We start from the raw sequence: 8,685 nt of genomic DNA on the forward strand, positions 1-8,685 counted from the left end.
TTTGGGGTTTGAGTCAGGCTTCTCCGTCCCCACTCCCCGGATGACTGGAGGTACCCAAAGTCTCCACAGCCCTCCTAGGGCTGACTGGGCCTGAGTTCAAGGGAAAGCCGCTGGTAGAGGGTGACCGGAAGAGTCAGGAGTGAACGTCCTGGTCTCACAGTTCAGGGCAGCCAAGGCCTGTCTGCCTAGCTGGGCTGGAGACAGAAGGCTGTGACTTCCCTTCCAATCATGGAGGCCACCTGCGAAGGCCCCGGCCCACCCCACAGCCCGCAGGCACCAGGTTCAGAGCCTCCCAAGGACAGTCAGCTGCCTGGGGTGGGGTGAGGGCTCTCTGGTCACAGGGCACCAGCCGTAGGGTCTGGGTCTGACAGAGCAGGGGGGGTGCTCTGTCAGAGCTGGTTGGGCTCTGTCTGCAACTAGCTGTGGGATCTTGGACAAGTCACTTGGACTGTCTGGGCCTTGTTTTTTCCACCTGTGACATGGGAATCATAGTGTCTACTTCTCAAAAGCTAGTGTGAGGTCGGTGAGATGATGCTTGTTAAACACTGAGCAGGGTCCCTGACACATAGTGAGCCTTCCACTCTATGGGCTGAACAAAGAAGGCACAGTCCTCTCTCCCCTCTGGGTGTCCCTGTCAGAAGGACCCACCACCAAAGTCTGGGCCCTGTTGGTGTGAAGCCAGACTCCAGGAGCCCTGAATCCAGATTTCCTTGCAGACTTCCCGGCACTCCTCCTCCAGAGGGTCCCTTGCAGACCACATGGCTACAGGGGGGACGTCCTAGCCTCTTGGGTGGAAATAATGGCCTGTGCTGCCTCCTCCGGGACCCTGGACAGACGCAGAGGGAGATGTACTCTCCAGAATGTGTGGACACAGGGCACTAGACCGAGCTGTGTGCTCTAACTTGTTCACACCCCATAATCAGCCTTTCGTGAAGATGTGGTACGTCCCCCATTTTAGAGATGACGATGTTGAGGCTCAGAGGTATGAAGGCCTCCAGCCAAGAAGCCTAAAGGAGTGGGGGCTCAACTCCCCAGCTGTGCCTGGGGGGGGGGGACACAAGGACCTCCAGACAAAGATCCCTTAGACAGCAGGGACCTGGGTGTGCTCGCTCAGGGAGCTCATCTCACTCCCCCTCGGTGGGGCCCCTGACCTCAGCTGACCTCCGGAGGGGAAGAGGAGCCCAGCCCAGACTGGGGCTATTAATACCCCGAGGTCTATGTCAGCATCTCAGTCTGGTCAGAGCTGCCAGCAGGCTCTGAGGGCCACAGTGGGCTCTATGAGGGGGGCCGGGGGGGCGGTCCATGAAGTCCAGCTGGGCTCTGGCCTGGGAATGGTTTAAGAGTGGGCTCTGGAGTGAGACCACCCGAGACCACCTCGGGTTCAAACCATGGCTCAGCCACCCCCAGTTTAGTGACCACAAATGAGCCTTGTGAGCCCTCTTGGTCTCTGTTGGCCATCCTGGGGGCTGGTGGAAGGACAGGGCGAGGGACTCACTCACTCAGCCTGGGAACTGCGCCTCCCCCCGTAAGGCGGTGTGACCCTGTTCACGTTCTCAGCTGAGAAGCAGGCTTCACCCCTTTTTGAGGCCTCATCATAGACCACACAGTCCCCCTGCTCAAGGACACTCAGAATCCACTCATTCATTCAATCGATGCTTCCACTGAGCTCCTCATGAAGCCCAGTTTCGGAGACATGGAAACAGGCGACGTGTCCAACAGTAAGAGGTTCCTCACAGAAGGTATGGCCCATCCACACGCCAAAATGCCAAGCAGCCGTTGGAAAATGGCAGGTTGTCATGGAAACATGGCCAGGTTTATATTACGTGAAAACGTATAGGTTGTTTTTTTAAAGAGCATATACTTCAGCTCAGGTCATGATCCCAGCGTCCTGGGATCGAGTCCCACATAGCCTGTTTCCATGCCATGACCATACACATCTATTCCGCCGCGGCCTCCCTTACACACACACACACACACACACACACACCCCACGCACCGAAGTGAACTGCCAACATGTGGTTCAGGCGGCGAGTGCGGAAGACCACACGGGCTCAGCTGCATCCGTGTGGGTCCGATGGGCCGGCCTGAGCGACGTACTGCCGTGCCCAGACTCAGGAAAACATGGATTATAGATGCTTCCAGGCATCGACAGGGCAACAGGGCAAGTCCAAGCACCCTCTTCCCATGTTAGGGATGAGGAAGGGCATCCTAGCGTGGTGGCATCTCCTGTGAGGCCACAGAGCGGGTCAAGGTCAGGGATGGCTGCTCCCTGCAACTCCAAGGCTGCATGCTCTCCTTCCGGCCAGGGGTCCCCCAGCTTCTCCATTCCCCCGAGGGCTTGGCACTCCCTGATGCACTCGCCTACTCGTGGAACACTTCTGGAGGACTGCCAGGCACCAGGCCTCAGGCAAGGACCAGTAGGAAGCGCAAAGGTGACCCGCAGAGGAGCCAAGCCTGCAGACCACCTGACCTGCCCGGAGCCACTACCCTACCTGACCCGTGGTGCACACAACCTTCCTGTTCTAGCCCTGTCCTGTACTGAGAGGCCGAAGTGACTTGCCAGGGCCCACAGCGGGGAAGGGGCACTGCAGGACTCAGACTCGGGCTGTGAGGCCTAGACACCTGTGACCTGTTGTGTTGAAATGTTTAAGAGAGATCTGCTACTACTGTTTGCCACAACGCAGCGTGGGTAGTATTAGCTGGCACCTGATACTTGCTCTGTGCCTACTCAAGCCAAGTGTGTCCCCGAACTGTCACAGTAACTTGACGGGCTTTGAGTGGTCCTCACCCAATGGGAACATCAAAACTCAGAGGTGAAGGGCTTCGATCTGGGTCATCGAGTCAGCCAGAGGGCACCCCAGGACCCCTTACCCTCCGCTGCTCTTCTCCTCTGCCCGTGGCCATAACACTTACTCTGTGTGTTTATGGCTCGTGTTCTCCCAGCAGTGTCAGCCCAGGGGGCAGGGACTGTCCTCTACCTGGTCAGGTATGTGCCCAGGGGGCCCAGACAGGCCTGGCGCACAGTAGGAGGCCATGACTCCGTGTTTCCGCAGGCCGGACTCTAATGTACCACAAGCCTCACCATCAAAGACGGATGACCAAAGGAGGCGGGTTATTTGGGGTGACGACCCCAGGAGGGAAGGGGGAAGGGGAGAAGGTCCACGCCACCGCAGGAGGGACGCCTCTCGCGGAGTCGCACAGCTGGAGGGGAGAGGAGGGAGGGGCAGCGGCGGGGCCCTTGCCAGGAGGGGGAGGGAGCCCTGGAACTGCGTTTTTCACCACCGCCTCCCCACCCCGGCGCTCCCGCCCGGATCGCTTTCGCAGTTCGCATTTCCAAGGCCGGTCCCGGGTTATTTCGGTCGGAAACCTGATCCTTCGCGGGTTTATTTTAGCACCTTGGAGAACTCCCAGTGCCGCACCGAACCCGGCCGCACCCCGCCCTTCGCCGCCGCCTCCGGGCGCCTCCGGGCGGCGGGGCAGGGGACGCGGGGACCCGCGGAGCGGCACCCTCACCCGGGACCCCCACGCCCGCAGAGGCCGTGGGGCGCGACGGCGCGCTGCCGGGTGCGGGGCCGGGGTCTGTGCGCGCTCCGGCCGCTCCCTGACCTTGGGGCGCCGCGGAGCCGCCGCTCCCCAGCTGGGGCGACGATTGTGCGGGAGGGCAGGACTTTTGGTGCCAGAAGTGTGGCTCTGAAGGCTCCGCTGGGGAGGCCGGACCAGAGCGGCGGCGGCGGGGAGAGTCCCTACCCGGGACCCCCAGAGGGCGGCCTCCCTGGGAGCCAGGCTCGGAGAAGCAGCCCCAGCCACCCTCCGGTGACCTCCCTGTGGCCAGTGGAATCTCCATCCCGCAGGTTACCGCCCCCCGCCCGGAAAGAGCATTCCACAGCCCGGCCTGCACACACACGCACTCTTACATACACTCACGTTCCAAAATATGCTCAGCTCCACTCACCAGCACATGCGCACCCGCACATCCTGGGGGACAGAGGACACAAGACCCAAGCTCATAGACGCACGCGCAGGCCCGGGGACACACATGGGGACCAGCACGCTCCGACACCCACATGCTCCTACAGACATACCCTCACACAAGGCGCACACACTGTCATACGGGATCAACACACGCTTGCTCCAGACCCGCACCACACAGCACGTACGTTCATCACACACACACACACCCACACCATCACGCTCACACGTACTCTCACACACTCTAACCTCCCCTACCACGCTTACTACACACACCATCGCAGCCCTGCTTTCTGCTTTCTTCACCCTCCCTGCCCCAAGCTCAACACCGGACACCCACAAATCAAAACAATTCACTCGATATATCTGACTTATAGCAATCGATACTCACTCGTAAACATTTCAAGTATGAATTAGTATTTATATATTATTCATGTTAATTCATACCTCCATCCATCATTCCTGGATTTACCCTGGCATCTCTCTGACCCATGGGACCTAAGTGCCGTGGGGACCACGCCTGCCGTCTGTCCTGGCCCTGTCCGTGTCCCCAGCACCCCCTGAACGCCCAGCGGAGCGCAGGTGTCCAGTCGATACTGGCGAAGGAAGGCGTGTGCGGATGGCGGAGGGTCCAGCTGAGAAGTCCCGAGCCTGACGTACCCTGGAAGCAATACGGTTCTGAACTTGTGGCCAGAAAGGCCTTTGCTTCCAGACCTGCAGCCCCCGGAAGCAGTTGGTCTTATGCCTCCCAGACGTTTCCCATCCCACACCACTGTCTCTTCACAGAGAATGCCCTAGGTTCTAACGAGGGGGCCCTCTCTGGATGGCCTCGCGGGGCCTGTGTTCCCCATCTGTAGGGGAGGCCGTGGATCAGCCCTCTCTGAGATCCCATTCCTGCTCCCCGCAGAGATGGGGCGCATCAGTGATGTCAGGCGGACCCTGCAGTGGGCTCCGCCTCCTGACCTCCCGAGGGCTTTCGGCCCTGCCCACTGGTTCCTGAGTGGGCATTCCAAGACTTACCACTGGCTTCCAGTCTGGTCCCAAACAGTTAAGGAGAGAACCCTGTTTCCCAGGGCAACAGAATTCCAACATTAACGTTTCCATCTGCAGAACAAGGGCTTTTCCTTCCTGGGAAATGTCTTTCTAGTCCCATGATGATCGCACCCTTGGAGGCCATGAGCTCTTGAAGGACCAGTGTCGGCCTAGAGATGCAGGTTGGCTGATGAGGGACAGGGAGCCTGGAGACCAGCTCCGAAGGCCACGAAAACAAGGTCCCGACAACATCAGGGATGCCAGGGACAGCTCCTGTTCCCTTGAATCGCCAGTCTCCGGGTCTTAGAGCCGGGCTGCTAGGGGCAGTCCACACCCCCACCCTCCCCGGGCCTCAGGGTCTTGGCTACAGAATGGCACGGTGACAGAAGCCAGCTGGTGGGCTGACCGTGGAGGGCCTGGAGGGGAACTGTACGATGGCTTACAGGGATGCTCGGTGAGGAGAAGCTGCCTCCAGCTCTCTCCGCAGACCTTGAAGGACTCTCAGCTTGTTTGAGCTGCATGTGAAAATCAGCCAGGCTGGGCCATGTGGTTCTGATCCCGGCTTTGTTGTACGGCTGGTTCTCCGTGACCTCTCTGGGCCAATGTGGCCAGAATGGAGGGACCCTGTCCTCCCACTGAGCATACTTTGAGTCCCCAAGTTGCCACACTGGGGAGTTCATCTCCTGGCTGGGGTTGGGGCTGTCCACTCTCTCCTCTTTCTCATTCATTGGTGACTTTCCCGAGGGTTCTAGGGAGACTGAGATCTGGGGGAGGGGGAAAGGTCGGCGGGGGACACTATGAGTGTCCCCACGGTGTTGGGCGTGTTACCACCAGATGTCCCCTTCTGCGCTTCATACACGTGTGGACGGATCCTGGGCCTTCCACAGATGCTGAGGCAGCTGCAGGCCTGTGCCCAACACCCACGGAGCTCCAGAAAATGCTGAGCGGGAGGAAGACTGAGCTGGGAGGCAGAAGGGCCAACAGGACCCAAGAGCTGGGGAAGCAGCCGGAGCCTTGACCGGCCCAGCAGGACTGGGACAGGGCGCGTGCAAGAGCCCAGGCTACGGAGTCCCTCTCTTGGTCAGGGCTGGCCTGTGGGGAGCACTCTTCAGCTCAGAGTCTGTGACCAGGCCCACGGACACCGCCGTAGCCCTCCGCCCACAAAACTGGCCTTCAGATAGCCCAGGACAAGGTACTGCACGGGGTATGACGTGCAGGGAGGCGTCTACGGGGCGGAGGTTAAGTGGGAGGGGGCTTCTGTTTTGCAAGAGTCCTCACCCTGGGGGCACCTGAGCACCCTTTCCAGTGGGGCTCACTACGGACAGGGGTTACTAGGGGTCAGTTCCATCCCATTCAGAGGGGTTGGCTGCAGCTAGCAAGGGCAACGCCCCTGGAGGAAGGAACTGAGAGAGGGCTTTGGCCAGATGTAGCTGGGGATCCAGACTCTGAAAAGGTCCTGTCCCCAGATCCCTGGGTGTGTCTGTATAGCCCACCTTGAGGCGTCAGGGGTCACTCAGGCAGCACCATCTCTAGGGGTACGGCTGTTCAGTGACAAGGTTAAGGCTCTGGCCTCTGTCCTTTTCACATCAAATGAGAAAAATGTGCAGCCTGGCGCGAGTTCACAGAGCAAGCGCCTGGGTCCTTGTCGCCAGGATGGCATCTGTGACTTCAGGGAACACCCTGGCCGGTGGGGGTTGCTCTGTTCCAGGCACTGGGGGTGATGGGGGTTGGGAGATGAGACAGACATCCCCACACGTTAACATCTTACCTATATAGAAACTGAATAGTATAACAGTTATCTGAGGGCAAAGGTAGTGTCGCAGGCCCTGGTGAGTTCCAGAAGAGCAGAATGCTTTGGGGGAGCCATGACGTCACAGCAGGGAGAGGCCACCTTGGGGTATGAGGCCAGGGAAGTCTTCTTCATCGAACTGGACATTTACACGGGGTCTTTGGGAGACCTGTGCTGTCTGGGCTTCTCCTCTGTAGCAGGAAACAGGTCATGAGGGCCACCCTCCTTCGTCTCAGTGTGCAGGACTAGAAATAAGGTACCTGTGGCCTCAGCTGGCATTGGCATGCGATGGTCCCTCTACCAGGCTGATCATCCCTCAAAGAAGACACCTCAGAGGGGCCGGAGCCCTCCCTCTCCAGCTCCTGCCCTCACGGGCACTCAAAATGTTCTAACGGGACACTGGCCGGAAGGGCCTGCTCCCCAGCGGGCTGTGGGTACCTTTGGAAGTCAGAGGCATGGGGGCAGGGCAGGGGCAGAGTGTGGCTCTAAGTGGCTGCCAGGTTTTCTGATGTCACAAACCACCTGGCCTTTCCCTGGGGGAGTAAACTGCAAGGTGGAGGTAGGGCTGGTGGTTTGCAGCAGCTCAGAGAGGTTCACGGGACTCTCCAGGGTCAACCCCCCCCCCCCTTGAACGTGGACACTCAGATGGCTGGGGTCCCAGTATCAGCTGGGACACCTGCCGGGGTGGGGCCTCGGGCAAGTCTCTGGGGTCTCCCAGCTTTGAATTCCTGCTCTGTGAAGCACCCATAATAGACCTCCCTCCCCAGGGGTGGCTGAGGGCAGAGGAAATGATGAAGCACTTTATCCCAGCCGGGGCCCAACAGGCCTGACCACCTGTCTGAACGCCAAGAGGCTCGGTCCCAGGAATCCTGTCCCCGGACTTCTCCCCCAAGCTTCCCAGCCCTGGGGCCTCCCAGGGTCCCTGTACTGTTTCCACCCAGCCATGGCCCCACCATGGCCAGGAATACCACAAGCTGCAACCCTCCTCCCCAGGGAGGCTGCCCGGCTCCAAGGGCAGAGGAGCCCACCTGGACCCGACAGAAGCCGAACTACACTACCCAGAATTCCTGGGGCTAGCCAGAAAGGAAATGTCGTTTCTGCAAGGAGAGGCTTAGCTCCCCACAAGCTGCAGGAGGGGGGGGGGCCGGGGAGAGGGTTAGCAGGGGGAGGGCGGGCTGTGTGCGGGGAGCGAGGGTGGAGAGCAGGGCGGGCGGCGAGGAGGAGGCGGCGCCCGCCCCCCGCCGCCTGCGGACCTGCATCCCCGCGGGGCCGGCGAGCGGGCGGCGGTCCCTGCGTGCGCTGCGCTCCGGCCGCGGCTGCGGGCGGACGCGGGGCCAGGTCGGCGCAGGGGCTGAGTTTCTGCAAAGTTTGACCTGGTTGCCTTTCCGATGCTGCAGCAGAGCGAGGCAGCGCGGGGCGCGCCAGGCGGCTGCGGCGCGGTGGCGGGTATGAGCGGCGACAGCGCGCTCACAATGATCATAAAATAAAGCGGACGCACGGGGTGGGGGCGAGAGAGCCCCGAGCCTCACCCCTCCGCCCCCGGCCACCCCCCCCCCCACCGCGCAGCCCCGAGCTAGGAGGAGGCGGGGGCCGGGGGCGCCCACGGCCGCCCCGGACCCCAGTAGAGCCAAAGGACATTGCCCGGGGGAGGGGGGAACGCCCCGAGGACGAACCCGCGGCGGGGGTCAGGGGCGTCCGGAGGGCGGCGTCCGGGGCACGCGGAGCGGCCGGAGGGGCAGGTGAGTCGGTGGCGCCGCCCGGGTGGGGGCGTGCGCGCCAAAGTTCCCGGGCGGCGGCGAGCGCGCCCGACGCGCTGGGGGCCTAGGGCCGCTCGGGGCTGGCGAGGGTGGGGACGGAGGCGACCGACGCGGCGGGGCTGGGGCACTGCGCCCTCC

Source organism: Neovison vison, chromosome 9 (assembly GCF_020171115.1).
Source record: "Neovison vison isolate M4711 chromosome 9, ASM_NN_V1, whole genome shotgun sequence".
Lineage (NCBI taxonomy): Eukaryota > Metazoa > Chordata > Mammalia > Carnivora > Mustelidae > Neogale > Neogale vison.